Consider the following 25,238-nt stretch of genomic DNA (forward strand, 5'->3'; position numbering starts at 1 on the left):
TCTGATGCAGTTACCATGACTTTTAGAATGTAGAGAGATCTTCCAGGAATTAGCAAACTGATGGAAAAATGTTTGTAGATAATTTTTTTATGCCTGCGAAAAGCTTTGTGGTGTAAGTGGTACTTAGGATAGGGAAATAGTGAGAGAGTTGAAACAGGAAGTAAATTAGAGATGGATTTGTACGCTTGGAATTTTAATGGTTTACCCATGTCTTCTACATCTACACAAAATTGCGGTTACTAAATGTAGTAAATAAAATTACACCTTTGTTACAGTCTCCCTTATTAATGGCCCTTCCAATTTCGTAAGATTAGTCTCCTTCCCTCGGGCATCTATAAAACATAATAGTATTATTTAACTATTCATGACTTAAATTAAATGAAACTAATTAAAACTGAAAATAAAACTTATGTGTATAAATGACTTAAACGTCCGCAGCTGCAACCACATGGCAAAAAATTAGCCTCCAATTGTAAACTACATTTTTAGTTGTGCGATGGCATCAGTTATGGACAATTAACTATGCAACAATGTCCCTAACATTAGCAATTGATTGCAAGCCATTACAATCTATGTTATGTTTGTAAAGATACCGCCTTTTGTGTAGTTTGACAACGTTTTCAAATGCATGACGTTTCTTTACGTACAGGCCATTGTTCGTTGCAGTTCTTGTTTACAATTGAGTATTTGAACTTCAGCTGCACCTTAGTGTATCTAATCGTTTTCGCGTTTCTCCTTAAGTTCCTACTGTTCGTAATATCAAAATGGCGGTCTTGACAATTGATAACTTAGGATGTAATACGTTATAATTAACTGTTATTTTATCGTGCAATGCATTGCAAAGAGTATGGTGATGGAAGCTTTGATCGGAACAGTTAAATGTTCCAGCATTTTTCATTGCCGAATAAAATTGGAGGCTAGTAGCTTATCCTGTGCCCTATTGTTGCAGCTATCTAAATACAAGTGAGCTACAACTTTATTAAAAAGTTTTCACTCTTATAATATTAATTTTATTATTAATTACTTTCAGCAACTGGGCTATTTTACAAATGAAATTCTGTTTGGGATATCCCCGAGGATGGAGGGTTAAACCTCTGAAACTCTTAGCATTATTAATTAAAAAAAAAGTTGCGTCAGAGGTGGACTTTTATTTACTGATTTTGCAGGTGGTGTGTATGGTAGAATGAATAAACTAGCGTTTTTTTCTGAACTTTCTGTTGGATAGTTAGTAATTAATTTATGCCCGAAATACAGTTTACCTTGTAGGTTAGTAGCTTGGTATAGTTATGTACGACTGTTTCGAATTACGCAATTAATTCAGAACTGCCAGTAGCTCTACAAGACTTTGAAGTTGTTTGTGTACTACTGGGAACTACTTTAAGAAGGTAGGCTGAAGGAGGAAGAAAGATAGTGTGCTTAGCATAATGAATAGGCAAAAACTAGTAATGATCGTATGGCCATACCGCCCGAGGGGGGTTGGGTTGTTTGGGGAAGGAGACCAGGATGGCCGGACGCGGGATTGAACCGTCGTTCTCCCGAATGTGAGTCCAGTGTCTAACCACTGCGCCACCTCGCCTGGTGCACAAATGAAATAAGCGCAGAACTGAAGAGTATCCTCACAAGTGGAATGGAGGGTTCAAGGTCGAGTGGTGCTCATTAGTAAATACGACAGTTGTGTTTATAACTCTATAGCACTGTGCCTCAATTTTGCTATTAATCAGTTCTGTAATTCTAATTTATTGTCTTATACACTCCTGGAAATGGAAAAAAGAACACATTAACACCGGTGTGTCAGACCCACCATACTTGCTCCGGACACTGCGAGAGGGCTGTACAAGCAATGATCACACGCACGGCACAGCGGACACACCAGGAACCGCGGTATTGGCCGTTGAATGGCGCTAGCTGCGCAGCATTTGTGCACCGCCGCCGTCAGTGTCAGCCAGTTTGCCGCGGCATACGGAGCTCCATCGCGGTCTTTAACACTGGCAGCATGCCGCGACAGCGAGGACGTGAGCCGTATGTGCAGTTGACGGACTTTGAGCGAGGGCGTATAGTGGGCATGCGGGAGGCCGGGTGGACGTACCGCCGAATTGCTCAACACGTGGGGCGTGAGGTCTCCACAGTACATCGATGTTGTCGCCAGTGGTCGGCGGAAGGTGCACGTGCCCGTCGACCTGGGACCGGACCGCAGCGACGCACGGATGCACGCCAAGACCGTAGGATCCTACGCAGTGCCGTAGGGGACCGCACCGCCACTTCCCAGCAAATTAGGGACACTGTTGCTCCTGGGGTATCGGCGAGGACCATTCGCAACCGACTCCATGAAGCTGGGCCACGGTCCCGCACACCGTTAGGCCGTCTTCCGCTCACGCTCCAACATCGTGCAGCCCGCCTCCAGTGGTGTCGTGACAGGCATGAATGGAGGGACGAATGGAGACGTGTCGTCTTCAGCGATGAGAGTCGCTTCTGCCTTAGTGCCAATGATGGTCGTATGCGTGTTTGGCGCCGTGCAGGTGAGCGCCACAATCAGGACTGCATACGACAGAGGCACACAGGGCCAACACCCGGCATCATGGTGTGGGGAGCGATCTCCTACACTGGCCGTACACCACTGGTGATCGTCGAGGGGACACTGAATAGTGCACGGTACATCCAAACCGTCATCGAACCCATCGTTCTACCATTCCTAGACCGGCAAGGGAACTTGCTGTTCCAACAGGACAATGCACGTCCGCATGTATCCCGTGCCACCCAACGTGCTCTAGAAGGTGTAAGTCAAGTACCCTGGCCAGCAAGATCTCCGGATCTGTCCCCCATTGAGCATGTTTGGGACTGGATGAAGCGTCGTCTCACGCGGTCTGCACATCCAGCACGAACGCTGGTCCAACTGAGGCGCCAGGTGGAAATGGCATGGCAAGTCGTTCCACAGGACTACATCCAGCATCTCTACGATCGTCTCCATGGGAGAATAGCAGCCTGCATTGCTGCGAAAGGTGGATATACACTGTACTAGTGCCGACATTGTGCATGCTCTGTTGCCTGTGTCTATGTGCTTGTGGTTCTGTCAGTGTGATCATGTGATGTATCTGACCCCAGGAATGTGTCAATAAAGTTTCCCCTTCCTGGGACAATGAATTCACGGTGTTCTTATTTCAATTTCCAGGAGTGTATGTTATCGTTCATGTTTCTAATGTTCGTTGTTTAAAAAACCGATATGTAATTATAAAAACTTATCGGAAAAAGGTATTGTAGAACTTTGTAGTAGGACCACTGGCAAAGTGAGGGAAATTTGAAATTTGTATTATATAAAACCAAAAGAATACGTTTCTAGTAAGACAATATCATAGTTGGGCGCGAGTGCGCTCAGATAGACAGAGAGAGGAAAGAGAGAGAGAGTGAGAGAGAGAGAGAGGTGGAAGGAACGTAGTACTTGCAGATTATCAGTGGTCTAGCGACAACCCTCAAGGGCGTAATGAAATGTACTGCAGAAATTGTGTTTTAAATACGGCAAGGTATTGTAAATGGATGAGCAGGCACATGTCTGGTAAGAGTACAAAGTATGTTAGAGGAGGCCGGCCGTAGTGAACGAGCGGTTCTAGGCGCTTCAGTCCAGAACCGCGCGACTACTACGGTCGCAGGTTCGAATCCTGCCTCGGGCAAGGATATGTGTGATGTCTTTAGGTTAGTTAGGCTTAAGTAATTCTAAGTCTAGGGGTCTCATGACCTCAGATGTTAAGTCCCATAGTGCTCAGAGCCATTTGAACCATTTCCAACTCGGAATATAGGACAATCCCGGTTGGTACGCTGCAGCTATACTTTTCATATAAGCGATAACGAAGTAACATAAACAGCAGTAAAATAACGATCATACCAGAGGACGCTACGCTGTCTTCTATGAACACAAAACGAAACCATATTAAATGTAAATGTCGTGTCGCTTTTTTTAGTGAGATTTGAAGAGAATAGTATTACAAAAAGAGGATTTCGTTATTTGCACCTCACTGGGACTCTCTGCTTTGTAAACTTTGACTTTTTTGCTGGATGGTTATAATTAAAGTGTAGCTGCTCACGGAGATCCAGTGTGAGCTGTAATTACCTTATGGCAATGAAACGTGATAGATATGCTGACGCTTTAATGCGGAACCGATTTGCGCTGGAAAACAAGTTAGTTCCAGTTGTGGCCACCAGGTGCAAACGTAATGCTGCCACTGTTTATATGATCACATGACATCCACGCTGTCATCTGGCAAACCATAACGTGGGTCAACAGTTATGGCTATCGAGAAGAGAGACCTTGCGCTGTTAGTCAAACTGTTTCATATGAATTTCAGCGTTTACATGGCTGCATTGAGAGAATATCACTGACTGACAGGTCTAAGATGATAATAAAATTCGAATGTAGGGGTGAACTTGGTGTGGCACATGTTACTGTAGGCAATGGCCTTGCCGCTGTGGATACACCGGTTCCCGTCAGATCACCGAAGTTAAGCGCTGTCGGGTGTGGCCGGCACTTGGATGGGTGACCATCCGGTCCGCCATGTGCTGTTGCCATTTTTCGGGGTGCACTCAGCCAAGTGCTGCCAATTGAGGAGCTACTCGACGGAACAGTAGCGGTTCCGGTCAAAGAAAACCATCGTAACGACAGGGAGAGCGGGGTGCTGACCACACGCCCCTCCTGTCAGCATCCTCAGTGAGGATGACACGGCAGTCGGATGGTCCCGATGGGCCACTTGTGGCCTGATGACGGAGTGCTTTAACATGTTACTATAACTGATGTTACTATAACTGAACATGCAGCATGTGCACCCAGTAGTGCTAATGCTCAGGCAATGTCATGAGAGTTGTCAATCACACGGTCAACAGTACGGAAAGTTTTGCCGTTTACTTCACACTGGTAACCGTAAAAGATGTAGAGGGTGTAGCAACTGAACCTCATGAACCGCAGCAACGTTTTGAATTTCCTCTTCGGTTACTAGCGCGCATCGAAGTTGGTGATATGAGGCCGGGTAGTTTTCTATGGAGTGAAGAGACACGTTTTACACTTCAGGGTGCAGTGAATAAACAGAACTGCCGAATTTAGGGTACTGGTGAACCATGTATTGTAGTCGAAGAGACACTTCACTCGCTGTATCTGGCTATGTGGTGGGAATTCACAAGCACCTTTAATCTCGGTCCGTTCCTCTTTGTTGAGTATGCACCCAGACAGCCTGTCACGTATACCATGATGCCTGCACGTTATAGACACGTTCTTGTGCATCATGTGATTCCTGCTTTGGAAGAGTGCAACTCTGTGGAAAACCCTGTTTTCATGCAAGGTGGGGGTAACACTTCATGTCGCTCGACCAGTGCAAGATAAGTTTAAAGTGACCTTCCACGAAGTTATCATCTCCAGAGGTTTTCCAGATGCATGCCCTGCAGAATCACCCGATCTATGTGACTGGATTCACGTTCGGTCTCTATCTGATATGAAGGCGAGTATATCCAAAAAAACGTTGCCGCTGCGAGCAACTGTTGATCACGCCGCTTTACGTATGTAGCGTCTCGTCGACGTCTCGGATGCTCATATTGAACAAATCGTCCAGTTAATACTAAATGCCTTTGTCTCTTGATGGACTTTGTCTACCCATGTCCCGTTCCTAATCCGTTACATTAGAAACATTTAAATACGTCTTTCTTGCACTCACAGAGCTACTTTTTCATCTGGTAGCCAAAATTGGCACTAATTTTTTTCCAGCGCAAAATCACTTCCACATTAACGTGTTAGTACATCTACCAAGTTTCGCTGTCATACGATGATTGCAGCCCTCACTGGACCTCTGTGAGTGCGATGCACTTCAGTTACAACCACCCACTATCTGAGGAGTGTTTATATGCACTCAACGTATTTAGTTACATCAGAGTCCTTACAAGTATTTGACTAAGCGCTGTGATTATGAACGGCCTGCAGACTACGACTATGCGAGTCTGTATACGGGAGTAAAGCTGTTTCTCTCAGACTTTTTCGCCTATTTTCGGGGCGAGAGGGTTTCCGTTTCTCTCTTCCTTAGTGTTTGGTCTTTCGCTTTCTGACTTCCCTTGTTCAACCTCCTGTGGTTTCTCGGTGGTTTCTGTGGATTCACGAATCGTGTCGGATTTGCTGTTGGCAGCAGATACGGTCAGCGTGTAAGTGGGCGGCTTTACCTGCCTGCAATGTTACCGGTGAGACCACGAGCTCATCCACGTGACCAAACTCTCATAGAAACAGATAAAAATATCCTTTGTCAAACGTACGTTTTAATTTCTACAATTCATTTCATTTCCGAGGCACTTGGTTTTCACGTTACTTTATTTTCTGATAGTTCCTCGTAAAATTTCGAAACATACACAGTATGAACCAGAACTCCACTGACAAACTTTCGGAGCCGGTACAATGGACCAAACATGAAAAATATCCGGTAAACGTGGGCTCTGAAGTTCACAGTTTTAAGAGCTACGACCACTTGTTCATCTTCCATACTGTAAAACACATCTCTTCTACTGAACAAGAGCTCATACCTTTTAAGATATACATTTGAGAGCACATGGTTACTGGACATTTATTATTGTTGTGGTCCAAACTATCATCTCTGAGAGTTTGCCGTTGGAGTTCTGGCTCACCTTGTAGCCTATTATAAAAAGGGGTGTGCTTATGTATAGGCTGTAATGGGCATAAGTGTAATATTTTTATTGATGTCTGAGGACGGGGTACTGCTCAACATTACATCAGTATTTATGTCATTTGCAGATTAGTAAGTACAGCTATCAGGATTAGAATGTTTTTAGGTTGGTGAGTACCTCGAAGTACATGTGTCAAGTGCAAGCCATTAATGCTTATTCTTCCTTGTGGAACAGATGAGTTGTTGAAGTGTGGACATGTGCACACAAAACACCTGGAACGATTTCAACCAAATTTGATAGACATATTAGTTACTGTAGAGGTAAGAAGCACCAACGTGGAGAGAGATGGAGGGAGGATGGACAGACAGCGAGAGGGAAGGAGGGGACAGGCACAGATATGGGGGAGGCGTAGAGAGACAGAGAGAAGGGAGAAGGGAGTGGGAAAGCGTCAGAGACTGGAGGATGGAGAGAGAGGGGGAGGGGATGAACAGACAGAGGCAGTGGAGGAAATGGAAAGAGAAAGGGGCTAGGGGGAGCTGGACAGAGAGGGGGCAGGAAGAGATGCAAAGAGAAAGAAGATGATTATAAAATTTGCGATCAAGACTGATTAGTGTTTTAATTATCTATTAGATCGTTGATATTTTCCAATAATATTTCCAAAAGTTATGAAAGGGGAGAAGATGGAACGGAAGAGCGAAGGATAATTAGAACAAAGAGAGGCGCAGGAAGAGATGGACAGAGAATGGGGTGATGGAGGAGGGGGACAGAGAGAAGGAGTAGAGGAGATGGACAGAGAGAGAGTAAGGAGAGATGAACTGATAGACTGAAATAAATACATACCCGAGATATGCCAGGTATTCGGCAAATGTGAAAATATAAATGATTTTAGTGTTTTGAGGTTGGGCGGGAGGGGATGGGAAGGAGGAGTGTTAATCCCAGAAACTTCCCCGAAAATCCGCGCCTGCATTATAAGTAAAGTCGTGTGGCAAGAATGGATGGAAGACCCCGAAGAGCGGGTTCATCCGCCTAATTGGAAAGGTTTTCTTCGTGCTTGCAGGCTACATACCTTCGTGAAGTATGAGATGTAAGTGTGTAAGTGTTTGTCCTGTGTAAGTGAGTGTGTGAGTGTGTGATGCTCTTCACGGAGATGATGAGAGAATAGACTGGGTGAAACGCGGTGCTGGCACATAGTCAACCCCTTTCGAAGAGCACCAAGGAGCCCATCCGACAGACGAATCGCGATCCATGTCGCATGCCCTCGCTCCATGAGGGACTGCGGAGAGATTTGAAATTAAATCCGGGAAATTGGCGCAGAGACTGGTGATCAGGGACTCTATCGCACCATCCGTACCGTCCGCTGTGCCATAAAGGGAAGGCTGAAATTGTCGTCAGCGCGTGACTTACCCAGACAGTCACCCATGCAAGTCTCCGTCTCTGTCTGCATAGAACGCATCACACAGCCACCTACTAACATGCACGCCGGTGACCCTTGCCTCAGATAATCTTCAGATTGGGCATGATGGTACTCGCTGGAACAGTTTAACCTGGCTGCTAAAACCGTTCAAAACAATTGGTTTCTAAAATGACCGGTTTTTACGGCAGTTATTTCCTGAAATGACCACAGACATCGAAAAAATACTGAACAATTCCAAGACTCCATCAACCTCTGGCACTATAGAATTCAATATGTTGTGACTTGGCAAGACAGCCAAGCCACTAGGAGGTGAAGCCGAAAGGCACGTGTTTAAGCTCACGCAGGCTGGCGTGAGGTCTGGAACAGTTAAAGGAGTTGAGTCTAGTAAAAAAAGTACGTAGCTTCTGGAATACTTAACTTCAATCCATAATTGGTGAACATCGGTCTGACGGTACATGCATCACAAGATAAATAGCAATTGATAATGGCGCCTTGCTAGGTCGTAGCAAATGACGTAGCTGAAGGCTATGCTAACTATCGTCTCGGCAAATGAGAACGTAATTTGTCAGTGAACCATGGCTAGCAAAGTCGGCTGTACAACTGGGGCGAGTGCTAGGAAGTCTCTCTAGACCTGCCGTGTGGCGGCGCTCGGTCTGCAATCACTGATAGTGGCGACACGCGGGTCCGACGTATACTACTGAACCGCGGCCGATTTAAAGGCTACCACCTAGCAAGTGTGGTGTCTGGCGGTGACACCACACAATATACCTAGAATCACAATATCAAATGAAATAAGCGAAGAAAAGAACATTAGTCTGGATACAGTTCACTGCTTTTCCCGAAATGTAATGAATGGTTGAATACTATAAAATTTCTCCATTATTCTCGAGTTGATTACAGTTTTTTTGAAACTCTTCTCAAAAATCATATGGTAATCGAGGATGATACAGCTAGTTGGCCATTACGAATAACCACTGATGGAAGGGGGATACTGAGGTTCGAGTCCCCTACATTCTGTGTTATGATGTTTGCTTAAATGGATTACAAAGAAATAAAGGTCACAGACAGCAGATTTGTTTCTTTCTATTACTGTTGTTAACAAACGAATGATTTGTTAAGTTTTAATAGTTACCTTGACTTCCTTTGTCTTTTATAACTTGTTAGAACAGGCAGAAATAACTGGTATTTTTCGGTATTTGTTTCATCGCGGTTATAACAGATTTTTTTAAATCAACAACCAGGTGTATATAACTTTTTTCTCCAGTATTGCTTGTCCTGAAATTTCAATTGTTTAGACATGTTGGGTCAGTATAGAAAATGGGAAAAGCCATCAGCGCAATTTTAATAACAACGCTAACAGTTAGAAACGAGCAACAAACACATGGCATAAGAACTGGTACAGCATTGCTGAGACAATAATGACCCTGTTGCCTTGTGTCTTGTGTTAAAGAACGTGCAGTGTTGAAGACTTGCCTCTATCTGGTCTATACGACAGTTACTTGCTGTCTTCGCCATATATCCGTTGTGCTGCAGGATGGTACTAATCGTACCCTGGAAACGTTTCTACGAAGTGACATGGTCCGCAGCTCGTGGTCGTGCGATAGCGTTCTCGCTTCCCGCACCCGGGTTCCCGGGTTCGATTCCCGGCGGGGTCAGTGATTTTCTCTGCCTCGTGATGACTGGGTGTTGTGTGATGTCCTTAGGTTAGTTAGGTTTAAGTAGTTCTAAGTTGTAGGGGACTGATGGCCATAGATGTTAAGTCCCATAGTGCTCAGAGCCATTTTTGAAGTGACATGGTAATGAAGTACCACGCTTCATTAGCTTTAATGGGTTTTAAATTAGTCTATCACTTTTATGAAATAATAAAAGAGGAAGGAAATCAGAGTAGCAGTAATAAAAACTTGTTGTTGCTGTGGGCTTCAGTCCTGAGACTGGTTTGATGCAGCTCTCCATGCTACTCTATCCTGTACAAGCTTCTTCATCTCCCAGTACCTACTGCGACCTACATCCTTCTGAATCTGCTTAGTGTATTCATCTCTTGGTCTCCCTCTATGATTTTTACCCTCCACGCTGCCCTCCAGTACTAAATTGGCGATCCCTTGATGCCTCAGAACATGTCCTACCAAGCAATCCCTTCTTCTGGTCAAGTTGTACCACAAACTCCTCTTCTCCCCAATTCTATTCAATACCTCCTCATTAGTTATGTGATCTATCCATCTAATCTTCAGCATTATTCTGTAGCACCACATTTCGAAAGCTTCTATTCTCTTCCTGTCCAAATTATTTAACGTCCATGTTTCACTTCCATACCTGGCTACACTCCATACAAATACTTTCTGAAACGACTTCCTGACACTTAAATCTATACTCGACGTCAATAAATTTCTCTTCTTCAGAAAGGCTTTACTTGCCATTGGTAGTCTACATTTTATATCCTCTCTACTTCCACCATCATGAGTTATTTTGCTCCGCAAATAGCAAAACTCATTTACTACATTAAGCGTCTCATTTCCTGATCTAATACCCTCAGCATCACCCGATTTAATTCGGCTACATTCCATTATCCTCGTTTTGCTTTTGTTGATGTTCATCTTATATCCTCCTTTCAAGACACTGTCCATTCCGTTCAGCTACTCTTCCAGGTCGTTTGCTGTCTCTGACGGAATTACAATGTCATCAGCGAACCTAAAAGTTTTTATTTCTTCTCCATGGATTTTAATACGTACTCCAAACTTTTCTTTTGTTTCCTTTACTGCTTGCTCAGTATACAGACTGAATAGCATCGGGGAGAGGCTACAACCCTGTCTTACTCCCTTCCCAACCACTGCTTCCCTTTCATGTCCCTCGGCTCTTATAACTGCCATCTGGTTTCTGTTCAAATTGTAAATAGCCTTTCGCTCCCTGTATTTACCCCTGCCACCTTCAGAATTTGAAAGAGAGTATTCCAGTCAACATTGTCAAAAGCTTTCTGTAAGTCTACAAATGCTAGAAACGTAGGTTTGCCTTTCCTTAATCTTTCTTATAAGATAAGTCGTAGGGTCAGTATTGCCTCACGTGTTCCAACATTTCTACGGAATCCAAACTCAGCTTCCCTGATGTCGGCTTCTACCAGTTTTTCCATTCGTCTGTACAGAATTCGCGTTAGTATTTTGCAGCTGTGACTTATTAAACTGATAGTTCGGTAATTTTTACATCTTTCAACACGTGCTTTCTTTGGGATTGGAATTATTATATTCTTCTTGAAGTCTGAGGGAATTTCGCCTGTCTCATACATCTTGCTCACCAGATGGTAGAGTTTTTTATCAGGAGTAGCTCTCCCAAGGCTGTCAGTAGTTCTAATGGAATGTTGTCTACTCCCGGGGACTTGTTTCAACTTAGGTCTTTCAGTGCTCTGTCAAACTCTTCACGCCTTATCATATCTCCCATTTCATATTCATCTACGTCCTCTTCCATATCCATAATATTGTCCTCAAGAACATCACCTCTGTATAGACCCTCTATATACTCCTTCCACCTTTCTGCATTCCCTGCTTTGCTAGTAGGCAGTACCTATCTTACCCCTCTAGCCATCCCTGCTTAGCCATTCTGCACTTCCTGTCGATTTCATTTTTGAAACGTTTGTATTCCTTTTTGCCTGCTTCACTTACTGTATTATTGTACTTTCTCCTTTCATCAATTAAATTCTGTATCTCTTCTGTTATCCAAGGATTTCTACTAGCACTCGTGTTTTTATCTACTTGAAAAATCTTAGAGACAATAAAATCAGAAAATAAGTTATCTGCTGCCTATGCCTACATAATAAGCTATTATCTACCTGCAATTCTTGTAAAAGGATAAATTAACACGAGAAACAAAGTTCTTCGACCTCATTTTGCAATCTTTAGCAGTGACTATTTGTAATTCCCGATTATAATACGATTTTTGAGCAGAGTTTCAAAATATTAGGCCCAATAGGAGAATACTATTGATGTTTTTGTGGTATTCAACCACTTTTCGACTAAAAACAGCGAACGGTGGGCGGACAAAGTTTCTTATCTTTGCCTGCTTAATTTAATATTTTGGTTCTATGTGTCTTGAAACTGAGGAAGTCAGAGTTTTTCAACCTTTGTTCGATTGCTACATTTATTACAAGAAAGAATAGGACAAAAAAATCGGAAAACGTTTACTTCAGAAACTGATTATCTTGAACGGTTTTAACAGTCAGGTTAAACAGGCGTGGGAAGAATAAAACAGATATAACCGAAAACCGGTTGTTTCGGTGATGACCGCTGTTCGCAGGCAGGTAGCAGAGATCTCATTGTGAGAGTGTGACCCCGTCAACCGAGAGTCCCGGGTTCGAAGCGACCCGGAAGGCGTGTGGTGGCCAGGCGGCGCCGACGCGCGCCACTGCGGAGCAGCGCGTGACCGCGTCCCGTGGGAAGGGTATCTACGTCTGTGGTGTACCAGCTAATGGCAGCGTGCCCCGCGCCTCGCAGCCGGCTGTTGGGGGCTGGGGTGGGGCGGCGCCCGGTCCGTTACCACAGCCGGCGCCAGCGCAGCCCGTGCTGATTGCCTCGCACCTTCAGCCAGAGCCACTGATGCTGATGCAGGCGGGGAGCACGGTCCACACAGTAACATAAAACTACCTACCCGTAGGCGACGAAAACTTTCACTTACGTGCCCCAACTGTCTCCCTCGGAGGCCAGGAGTGTTTCCACAATCACGATCTCATTGTCTACTCGCACTGTATTGACGATGGCGTCAAATGAAGTAAGTCGTCTGTAAAACAGATTGCTAATACGAACCGATTGGTACACTCTTTTTCCCGTTCTCTTTGATTCAGTTTTACACTTGTGATTAGCGACACCTGTTTACTAGAGAATTCCACGATGAAAAAATGGTTCAAATGGCTCTGGGCACTATGGGACTTAACATCTGAGGTCATCAGTCCCCTAGAACTTAGAACTATTCAAACCTAACTAACCTAAGGGCACCACACACATCCACGCCCGAGGCAGGATTCGAACCTGCGACGGTGTGGCATCAATTTTAACCCCTAGACCAGCTACTGCTCATGAGTGAAGAACATCTGATGCTGTTGTTAATACTCGTATTTCTGTATTTATTGGGAGAGTTGTTCGGTTATCTACGTCTAGAAGTCGAAAGCCGTCGTTTTCTAAATCTTGTTCTGGTTTTATGTAGGTGTCAAATTCTACGTCAGTGAAGTCTGAATATTCCTATCTTCAGTATCATTGTCGTCCAATTGTTTTGATTTTGATTATTGCATCTACTGAAACATCAAGTAAATAGAATAGTCGTAGTGATGGTAGAGCAATCAAACTTAGGGTAATGCTGTTCAGCCGGCCGAAGTGGCCGTGCGGTTCTAAGCGCTGCAGTTTGGAACCTCGAGACTGCTACGGTCGCAGGTTCGAATCCTGCCTCGGGCATGGATGTGTGTGATATCCTTAGGTTAGTTAGGTTTAACTAGTTCTAAGCTCTAGGGGACTAATGACCTCCGAAGTTGAGTCCCATAGTGCTCAGAGCCATTTTAATGCTGTTCAGATGATTTCAATTAAATGTCCATGAAGTATGTTTCGGTTTGTATAGGCAATAAATAATATATAACTTAGGGCAAGTTTGTTGTTGGTTTTACACTCCTGGAAATTGAAATAAGAACACCGTGAATTCATTGTCCCAGGAAGGGGAAACTTTATTGACACATTCCTGGGGTCAGATACATCACATGATCACACTGACAGAACCACAGGCACATAGACACAGGCAACAGAGCATGCACAATGTCGGCACTAGTACAGTGTATATCCACCTTTCGCAGCAATGGAGGCTGCTATTCTCCCATGGAGACGATCGTAGAGATGCTGGATGTAGTCCTGTGGAACGGCTTGCCATGCCATTTCCACCTGGCGCCTCAGTTGGACCAGCGTTCGTGCTGGACGTGCAGACCGCGTGAGACGACGCTTCATCCAGTCCCAAACATGCTCAATGGGGGACAGATCCGGAGATCTTGTGGGCCAGGGTAGTTGACTTACACCTTCTAGAGCACGTTGGGTGGCACGGGATACATGCGGACGTGCATTGTCCTGTTGGAACAGCAAGTTCCCTTGCCGGTCTAGGAATGGTAGAACGATGGGTTCGATGACGGTTTGGATGTACCGTGCACTATTCAGTGTCCCCTCGACGATCACCAGTGGTGTACGGCCAGTGTAGGAGATCGCTCCCCACACCATGATGCCGGGTGTTGGCCCTGTGTGCCTCGGTCGTATGCAGTCCTGATTGTGGCGCTCACCTGCACGGCGCCAAACACGCATACGACCATCATTGGCACCAAGGCAGAAGCGACTCTCATCGCTGAAGACGACACGTCTCCATTCGTCCCTCCATTCATGCCTGTCGCGACACCACTGGAGGCGGGCTGCACGATGTTGGGGCGTGAGCGGAAGACGGCCTAACGGTGTGCGGGACCGTAGCCCAGCTTCATGGAGACGGTTGCGAATGGTCCTCGCCGATACCCCAGGAGCAACAGTGTCGCTAATTTGCTGGGAAGTGGCGGTGCGGTCCCCTACGGCACTGCGTAGGATCCTACGGTCTTGGCGTGCATCCGTGCGTCGCTGCGGTCCGGTCCCAGGTCGACGGGCACGTGCACCTTCCGCCGACCACTGGCGACAACATCGATGTACTGTGGAGACCTCACGCCCCACGTGTTGAGCAATTCGGCGGTACGTCCACCCGGCCTCCCGCATGCCCACTATACGCCCTCGCTCAAAGTCCGTCAACTGCACATACGGTTCACGTCCACGCTGTCGCGGCATGCTACCAGTGTTAAAGACTGCGATGGAGCTCCGTATGCCACGGCAAACTGGCTGACACTGACGGCGGCGGTGCACAAATGCTGCGCAGCTAGCGCCATTCGACGGCCAACACCGCGGTTCCTGGTGTGTCCGCTGTGCCGTGCGTGTGATCATTGCTTGTACAGCCCTCTCGCAGTGTCCGGAGCAAGTATGGTGGGTCTGACACACCGGTGTCAATGTGTTCTTTTTTCCATTTCCAGGAGTGTATTTAAGGTTTTTGATTTTTCTAACACTTTTATTTCCTTTTATGGGTTGATTTTGGTTATTATTTTATATTTTATATATTTCTAATTTTAGCTTTTTTAGTTAAGATGCCAATGTTTTTGGTCCATTTATGACTCCCTAATGCGTAGCGCACCCGCGGATCCAGACTGATCCCACGATACATTTAGACTTATACAGTGTCAGTATTTCTCCAACATGTTACTAATTAAAGTGAGTATTCCTGTTAGTCACGTGAGTCTACAATACGTAAAAGTAGTACTTCCCAAGATTAGTCATCCTACTGCGCCATCGCGGACAAGTAAGCTTAGTTGAATTAGTAATGAAGCAGTTAATTTCCTTTGAAACATTATATTAAAAATATGTTAGTTTTATCATACTCACTACGAATTTGAAAATTTTGGATTTAAACATGTATAAATTGAAATTTATTATACAAGATTTAGTATTGGCTTTGCTGACTAAAAACATGAATTTTGCTTCATCATTCTGTATTATTTGAGGCAATAGGAATGAAAATCAAAGAGTAAACAAAACGTATCACCTAACACTCACATGAAACAAAAAGTTACAAAAATCAGTTGTCACATACCGAGTCAGATGGTTCTTATCCTCTTATAAGCAAATATTTCGTTTTGTCAAAAAGACGTTTGGTCACTGCAACTGATCTTGAAATTTATGTTCTCTGAAAGTTCTAAACGAGAATTGTAATTATTTGTTATAATTACTATTAGTTTGATTGCCCTGAATTTTTGTACAAAAAACTATATACTTTGCCTGAATATATGTTTCAGTCATAAAACTACCGTAATTAAAAACTGTAATAGACGAGAATATTCTGACATGAAAACCTTACTTATAAATAAATGAATGTAAAAGAAGCTCACCTGAAGCAGTTTATAGTTTGAGTTCTATGTGAGCAGTTCTGTAAGCTTTATAGGTCAATGTATTTGGTTTCTACCACTTTTGCTTCTAGAGTTGGAGGTTCTATTTCTTTTGACTGAGCACGAGTAGTTTTTGAACAAAACAAAACGGAAAAGAACCGATACGAGGCGCCGCGTGTGAGAAAAAATAATTGCACGAGTGCTTCCTGGACTGACAAATGTAAACTTGTGCTTATCCCTGGCTTGTGCTTATCCCTGGCACGCCAGGACAAATGCTACAGAGAGCTCCCACGAAACTAGCAGTTACTTTGAAAATCAAACTGTTGCGCATTAAACGAACGCCAGTTACTCTACTCGATATAAGCTTTCCCATAATCACTAGCTTATGTTAGAAGTACCCGTTCGAAGATTTCAGTTCTAACTAACAAATACAGTTCATGGATCTAGCCAAATTCACAATTTGTTCTGTTAAATCACAATTAAAAGTAATGAATCTATAGAAAAGCGAAACAATAAAAGTTTCAAAATAAAATGAAGCAGTGTCGCCACCTGCGGAAATCGCTGGAAAATTGAGGTCAAAACTTCGGCAAATGAAAAAAAAGACGCTGCATTAATCATCCGTAATTTGTCAATGAATATTTATTTGAACAGTGAGCAATCCTGCAATTGAAACGGTTAGAACAGAAGAACTGTTACACATAAGTATCAATAAACCTCACGGCTGACTTTAATTAATAACATGAATGATCACTTGAAACAACCATCAAAAGAAAAGAAAGTAGAGTGAAAGATCGTGTTGCATCCCCGAACCTTGCACACTACATGAATACTTAAGCACCCGTGAATGTAGCCAACTTCAACAGATAGACTCCGAACCAAACCCTACTCCACATCAGTGCCTTAATCTGCTGTATCGCTCTAGGCGCGCAGTCCGGAACCGCGCGACTGCTACGGTCGCAGGTTCGAATCCTGCCTCGGGCATGGATGTGTCTGATGTCCTTAGGTTAGTTAGGTTTAAGTAGTTCTAAGTTCTAGGGGACTGATGACCTCAGCTGTTTAGTCCCATAGTGCTCAGAGCCATTTGAACCATTTTGCTGTATCGCATTGAAGTCTTACCACCGCAGGACTGATGTTCGTGGTAGCAGCTGTGGAGAACCTGCGGTGTGCGGCGCCCCCAGCTTACACGCGAGTGCCGTTTGCAGAACATCAGCCACACCCTTAAACCTCCAGGACCCGTCGATGCAGATGTGTAAGTCCGCTGCACCGCCCAGTGCAGGGCGTCTGATTTCTGTTGCTTATTGGCAAGCGTGCAGTTAACAGTCACTGCCTATCACGAAGTGTACTCTATCAGACCAAGAATCAGAATGGAAGGCGTGCCTCGAAGTTTAGAATTAGATGTCCACTCTTGCAGTACTCACAGGCAGACTATTGAGAAGGTCGCAATGAAACCTAAACAAGACAGAAATAAACTAAAGTTGACTAAAGAACCCACACCTTGCGCGTATTGTAATCACTCATGTTTTCTTCATGCAGTAAGGCGGAATGCATATTAACTATGCGTGGTACGATTCTACACTGATAAAAATGAGAGAAGGAGATCCAGACGAAGCTAATACCCATCAATGTGTTTTAATCTGCGAAAATGAGTAATAATCTGGACCATTAATAAGATGTGTTTGTCAGCAGTTCATCCCATAGAAAAGACTGTTGCAAGTAAGTGTTTTTAAAATATCTTTTGAAATGTTCTCAACAATCGTTCTTAGTGGAACATTAGCAGTAACACTTCTGAAAACGCACCACCCAGTAATTTTTTTCTGTAAAATAATCAGGGAAGCAGTCTGGAACCGCGCGACCGCTACGGTTGCAGGTTCGAATCCTGCCTCGGGCATGGATGTGTGTGATGTCCTTAGATTAGTTAGGTTTAAGTAGTTCTAAGTTCTAGGGGACTGATGATCTCAGGAATTAAGTCCCATAGTGCTCAGAGCCATTTGAACCATTTTTTCAATTAGGGAAGAGTTGCATTTCAAGACCTAAATGTAATTGTGCAGATTTTAGCTCAAGAACCTGCAGAAACGTTAACGGAAAGATGACAGTCCCACGAATACTGTTTTAGGCACAAAAACTGATACCTCGTGTGATTTGGGACTCTCAGAAACCGGAAGTAAAGTATCGTTGACAGAGGAAGAAGTGTCGTTCTAAAGGAAAATGAAAGAGAATACCTTTGACTTTCCTTGGAGCTACATTTCCTGCTTTATACAGAAGTTATACATTTAAAAGGGTAACTCAACTTATGTCACAAGTAACACTGGGATACCTGGCAAATACAGCATCCTTCCTGCATTCATAAAAGCACGATATCTAAACTTTATGTGAAATTCTGGCTGCTATTTACAATCATCTCAAGGTATAAGCGAAATTAAGGCTCTTACATCAACAGCTCTGAATTGTTTCAATTCTTAGAGTTAATCAAGGCCTTGAAACGTCACAGGTGCAGTAAATAAGACGTTTTGTAACGTAGGGCCAAAATTATCTGCCCCTTGAAAAAGTGTCTGAAGTTAACGGATTTCTTCAGTTGCGGCCCGTATCGTCGCTAGAATGATTATTCCTCCGTCTCTGTTCGAGTTATGTACTTTTCTTACTGTGTCACATGACAATAATGCCATTCAGTGTAGCGGTGGACAGTGATGTTTTGATTCGTCAGTGGACACACTGGCTGAGTTATTCAACTATAAAATAATAATTTTTATGACTCTTTCATCACACTATTAGTACGATGTTAGCAATCAAAAACGAAATATTTCTTGAAGCAAAGATACCCTGACAGCATCGATACACCTGAAATAGAAAAGCCGGCCATTGTGGCCAAGCGGTTCTAGGCGCTTCAGTCCGGAACCGCGCTGCTGATACGGTCGCAGGTTCGAATCCTGCCTCGGGCGTGGATGTGTGTGATGTTCTTAGGTTAGTTAGATTTAAGTAGTTCTAAGTCTAGGGGACTGATGACCTCAGTCCCATAGTGCTTAGAGGCATTCGAATCATTTGGAACAGAAAACAGGTTATTTGTTCTTATTACAGAAGTTTATTCGCCCAGATCGCATAAAAAGTCACAGAGGTTACTGGTTTCAGCGATATTAAATCTCCATATGCAGATTATTATACAAATTTTTACAGGGCCAGTCCATTTCGTCGACTATTCACATTAACTGGTCGCAACTTACAGAAACGACGTTCCACAATACCATCTCTCGTCATACAATGGATTGGCCCTGTAAACATTTTTTCTGTGCAAATGATCTGAAGACGTCAAATTAATTTCGCTTGAACTAGAAATAACTGTACATTTATATGCGGTCTGCGCGAATAAACTTCTGTAACACAAACAACATCCCTGTTTAGATTCTAAGATCGCCTCCAATACAGCTGACAATGTCATGTAATCATCATGAAACAAGAAAGTGCGAATCCCAATCAGATTAAAGTGACCACGGGATATGTTTGACGTCAATGTGCAACAACGACACACAGGTGGCACCACTAACAGAGGAGGGTATATAAGGCGTATACGAGGGCGTGGCAAATACTGCAATCGTTGTCGTTATGGGGGATGGAGTGATTTGTCTGACGACCAAAAGGGCACGATCATTGGCCTTCAGGCCAAGGGTGGAGCGTTTCCAGAACTGATAAGTTTTTAAACTGTCTGTATGCCGCCGTGATCAAAGCATACCGTGCATGGCAAATGGGTGCTGTCCAACACCGTTGTCGATGTAACTGTGTTGCATCACAGGCCGTAGATGACACGGGTGAACGACGGCTGTGGAGATGTTTACGAGCGAACAGACGTGCAACTATTGAGCAACTGCCCAGCCACAAGAGCCAAGGGGCTACCAACTGTACCACCTCAATGACCGTTCAACGAACGTTACAGCAATGGCTCTCCGCAACAGGCGCCTGGCTTATATCCATATTGACTGCTGTTCATCAGCGAGAAACGCTGGAATCTACATGCCCATACCGAAACTGGATGTCATCTAAGTGACGACTGATGGTGGTTTCAGATTAATCACGTTTTCTGCCCCATCGGCGTGAAACGCCTGAAAGCAAACAACCTGCAGCAATCGTTGGAAGGGTCTATGAAGGGACCGTTGGCTCCGGGAATCTTTTCGAGACATTCCCTGGGTAATCTTGTCATTCTGGAAGGCACAACGGATCAACGCCAGTACATATCTATCCTTGGAAACCATGCCTACCGCTACATGCAGTTTGTTTTCCCTCGGCACGATGGCATCAACCAGCAGAAAAATGCAACATGTCACACAGTTCGCAGTGTACGTACGTGGTTCGAGCACCAGGATGAGTTTACCGTACTTCCCTAGCCACCAGACTCCCCGGATTTAAGCCCAATCGAGAATCTGCGGGACCACTTGTTCGCGATATGGATCCTCGACTGAGGAACTTAGGGCAGCTGGCCACTGCACTGGAGTCGGGATGGTTCTACATCCTTGTCGATACCTTCCAGAACGTCACTGACTCTTCCTGCCCGTCTTGCAGCGGTTCGCACTGCCAAAGGTGGTTATTCAGGCTTTTGACAGATGGTGACATTAATGTGACTGGACAGTGTATATTGGCTCGAAGAATTTAATCAGGGAATGTGACATCAACAGCTGACGGAAAGGCAGGCAGAACGCTTCGTACGAGTTCACGCTAGCTTGCCAAACGTGGGGCAGAAAACACTGGTTACGGGAGTGTCAGATGGTATGTGTTACGAGCTGTGGAATAAATACCTAAACCGTTAATTCTGGTCATGTCTGTAGAGATATTCAGCCTATCACTTACTGATTAATGTTGTTGAAACGTGGTATGGTTTGTGACTCACGTCGGGTAGACTAGTCGCCTGGTGCAAGTCTTTTTCGCTGACGCCACTTCGGCGACTTAAGCGTCGATGAGGATGAGAATATGATGATGAAGACAACACAATATCTAGTCCCTGAGCGGAGATAAACGACGCAGCTGGGAATCGAACCCGGGTCCCTTTGCATGGCATTCCGTCGCGCTGACCACTCAGCCATCGAGGTGGATAGTTGTTGTTGATAAGAAGTTATTATCGCTACTGAATTGTGAACAACATTATGGTAAGCACTTGAGGCTGTGTTGTGGGACTAGTACATGTTTCACAACTCCAGTTTCTTGAATCACCGCTATTGTTTGTATCAATTATCAGTCAAAGCTAAACTCACATTTATGGGGTCAGATGGGCGTGGAATTTCCATTAGTTGGGTTCCACGAGGCGCACAATTGAATCTCAAACTATATAACCACCAATTGATAATTCGACAAGTGTTCTGGCCCACGTAAATGTTCTTACTTCCCATATTCTTTCTGTACATTTTCTTATACTAGTTCTCGCAACGTATTTTCTCGCTACCTTTCGTATTTGATTAATGTTTGAGTTTGTGAGAGTTGCTGTTTAAATAACACGTTATCATACGGTGTGTGTCTTTAGCATTTGGACATGTGCGTCTCAGTGCTGTCAATAATTGGAAATGGCTCTGAGCACTATGGGATTTAACAGCTGAGATCATCAGTCCCCTAGAACTTAGAACTACTTAAACCTAACTAACCTAAGAACATCACACACATCCATGCCCGAGGCAGGATTCGAACCTGCGACCGTAGCGTTTATGATTTGACATAAATTATGTATTGATTTACACCAGATCGTTCAGCGGCTTCTGTAATCAAACAACAGATTTCTACAAATCTTTTTGATGGTGTCATAGTCACTTTCTATAACAAACTGAGCTTTTTACATGAACGTGTTTTCTTGCACCACATGAGGTAGGCTTGTCGGCGAATGAGTCTATGAGATGCAGGGCAGAGAGACCACGGACTCCGTCCGTTTGATACCACGGGCTTAATAGCAAAGGTTTTCAACTATAAGGCATAACTGTGACAATAAGTTTATGTTAAATCAGATCTTCCGCAGGAATAAGTTCATTGCATAAGGTCAGCTTATGGTCTAAATTACATACGTTAAACGATTTTTCGGTACGTCACTTTCATTTTATTACAAATCAAGACAGTAGCTCACAAGCATTGTACCAGACAAAGGTTTAAGTAATTCACTCTCCCAGTGAATGTGAAAAAGTTATGAAAGACTATCGACAGTATACGAATTTCGTTACTTGGATAGGATCACGTTCGAGAATAATTGTGTTAATGTTCTTGTACTTTTTCATGGTATATGTTCGTGGATGAAGAAACATTCTAAGGGGAATGTGAAACGTCTCTGTACATTTTTAATGCAATAGTAGACCAAACATTGCGTTTACAAAATTCAGAAAATGTATAAATCCAGGGAATCGTCTTGACTGTGACTTTTCTGAAATGATTTTTTAAGTCAATATACATCCAGTATTGCTATAAAATGCGTAACATATGTCCCGCTAGTATAGCGGTACTTTGCGGTTAACGTACCGCAATGAGACGACCAAATTACTACCCATGGATTTATGCGTCGGTGACCCTCATTAGCGGTCCCATTACGGCCTTACTAGCCTTATATGGAGAAGATTTTGCTTGTTGTGAGTGGCAGTGGTGCTAAATAACGTATAATTTATTATGTTGTAAGATGAAGAGGATTTAGGAAACCAGTTGCTGTTCCGGAAAGTTAGCCTCTACTCTCAGCCACACTTCCCTCCTTACAAAAGCAACTCGGCAACGACTTGCTTACGGCATGGTAATCAGCGCAACTACCGTAGTTAAATTGCACGGTGGGGCATAAATTTGGTGATATACATGCGTATCCGCAATGGCTTGGTGTTCTGTTTTTAACAGTAGGTGGGACCTTTGCGCCAAGGTATGTCTGAAACTAAGCATAAGGAACAGCGACTGTAGCTCGCCTTTCTGAGGTAGCCTCTAGGTGAGCTCCTTTCTGAGATTACAGTACAGAGAACATGTACTGAGCATATCAACTAGCTAGCTTTGACTGTGTTTAGAAGTCTGTCCATGACATACAAACAAAAGGAATATGACCTAAGATGTCGTAAATATAAGTTACCATTGGAGTTAGCTTGATGCTTTGACTGTCATAATAATACCAACTGACTTTTGCAGGTGAGTTGCTTGCTTCCAGAATGCACGCTGCCAACTGCAGAGGAATAGATCAAAATCGATATAGCATCACACTAAAGCATAAAATGTGACAGGCTTATAGAAAAAAGTGTCGCCAAAACACGTCAACAGCCCTGTTTTCGACTCCATATACAGCTAAAGGTAGGTTTTTTTTTTTTTGCACGGTTGTTGCCTTGAGTTGTAATAAAACTGTCCTGACTGTTGTACGAAAATCATTTACACGTATATGATTTAGATTAGAGCGAGAACAGAGAGAAATTCAACATCAGGATTGATGATCACGAAGTAAATGGAGTAAAGGAATTCTACTACATAGGCAGCAAAATAACTCATGAGTAACTGAGCAGGGAGGACATAAAAAGCAGACTCTCACTAGGAAAAATGGCATTCCTGGCGAAGAGAAGTCTACTAGCATCAAACAAAGGCCTTAATTTGAGGAGGAAATTTCTGAGACTATACGTTAGGACCGCAGCATACTATGGTAGTGAAACACGACTGCAGGAAAACCGGAACAGAAGAGAACTGAAACATTTGAGATGTGATGTTACGGGAGAATGTTGAATATTAATTGGACTGACAAGGTAAGAGTGAAGAGGTTCTCCGGAGATTCGGTGAGCAAAGGAATATGTGGAAAACACTAACAATGAGAAGGGACAGGATGGTAATATCTGTAAAGACATCACGGAATAACTTCTATGGTACTAGAGGGAACAGTAGAGGGTAAAAAGTGCAGAGGAAGGCAGAGATAACAAAAAAATAATAATGATTGACTCTAAGCTGGCTTGAGCTCAGCATTATCTGAATGCACTAAGCTCGTTCTTAGGAAAGATTTGATTTAACATAAACGGAACATGTGTCGAATTACCAGTTGGTCGTTATATACCTTAAGATTCAAGTGGTGCCTCGCGGAACCCAAATAATCGTAATTCCATAGGTTTTACGGACTTCATCGTGACTAAAAGCTGACATCGGTTGCATAGGATTAAGAATTTTTAAAATTTTAGTGTGTTTCAGCGCTATTGGGCCATATCCCTATAGTCAGCAGCACACTGTGAGATTCATTATCTCACATTTTAACAATGTGCCATTTAAGACAGACATGTGCTCCAGACCGAGCGAGGTGGCGCAGTGGTTAGACACTGGACTCGCATTCGGGAGGACGACGGTTCAATCCCGCGTCCGGCCATCCTGATTTAGGTTTTCCGTGATTTCCCTAAATCACTCGAGGCAAATGCCGGGATGGTTCCTCTGAAAGGGCACGGCCGACTTCCTTCCCCATCCTTCCCTAATCCGATGAGACCGATGACCACGCTGTCTGGTCTCCTTCCCCAAACCAACCAACCAACCAACCATGTGCTCCAAAACCTGTCCGGCATAGTACATTTTAAAAAGTGATTCTATGCTGCCGACTACGACTCTATGAAGTTCCCATAACCATTCCCTTGACCGCGCAAACAATAAACAGGCAGATCTTTCTGATGGAGTCATGCTGAAATTGTCCTTAAATTATTTGGAGAAACCAAATAATAACGAAGGCCAGATGATGGTTTGATTCTAGCTTCTGTGAGTCCCTCGTAACATATCATTTTCTACTTAAAACAGTTACTTAGTTCAGTGATTCTCAAATTTTCCGATAACGCGGACCCACTTTTAAATCGGAAAGTAATCTACGGACCCCCTTGAAAAGCTATCTGTAATTTTACATGGTATTAAAAAGAATGTACTGATTAGAATTGCCACTGAAAATAAGATCAAGTAAAATAATGAAATAAGTAATTTATTCTAAGGATACATGATTGTTGCCTAGTGAAACAAATTTCATTTGATGATACAGTAACTTACGGGAATACAGTAACAGTACGATAATACAGTTGTTGTTATTGTGGTCTTCAGTCCTGAGACTGGTTTGATGCAGCTCTCCATGCTACTCTAGCCTGTGCAAGTTGCTTCATCTCCCAGTACCTACTGCAGCCTACATCCTTCTGAATCTGCTTAGTGTATTCAGCTCTTGGTCTCCCTTTACGAGTTTTACCCTCCACACTGCCCTCCAATACTAAATTGGCGGTCCCTTGATGCCTCAGAACATTCCTACGAACATATCCC

The 25,238-nt window shown here is 43.8% G+C and overlaps 1 pseudogene; it reads left to right on the forward strand.

Moving 5' to 3' along the window:
* Positions 1 to 4,436: 4,436 nt before the first annotated feature.
* Positions 4,437 to 4,554, forward strand: LOC124721354 (annotated as a pseudogene).
* The last annotated feature ends 20,684 nt before the right edge of the window (positions 4,555 to 25,238 follow it).

The sequence above is a fragment of the Schistocerca piceifrons genome, chromosome 1 (genome assembly GCF_021461385.2).
Source record: "Schistocerca piceifrons isolate TAMUIC-IGC-003096 chromosome 1, iqSchPice1.1, whole genome shotgun sequence".
In the NCBI taxonomy this organism is placed as follows: Eukaryota; Metazoa; Arthropoda; class Insecta; order Orthoptera; family Acrididae; genus Schistocerca; species Schistocerca piceifrons.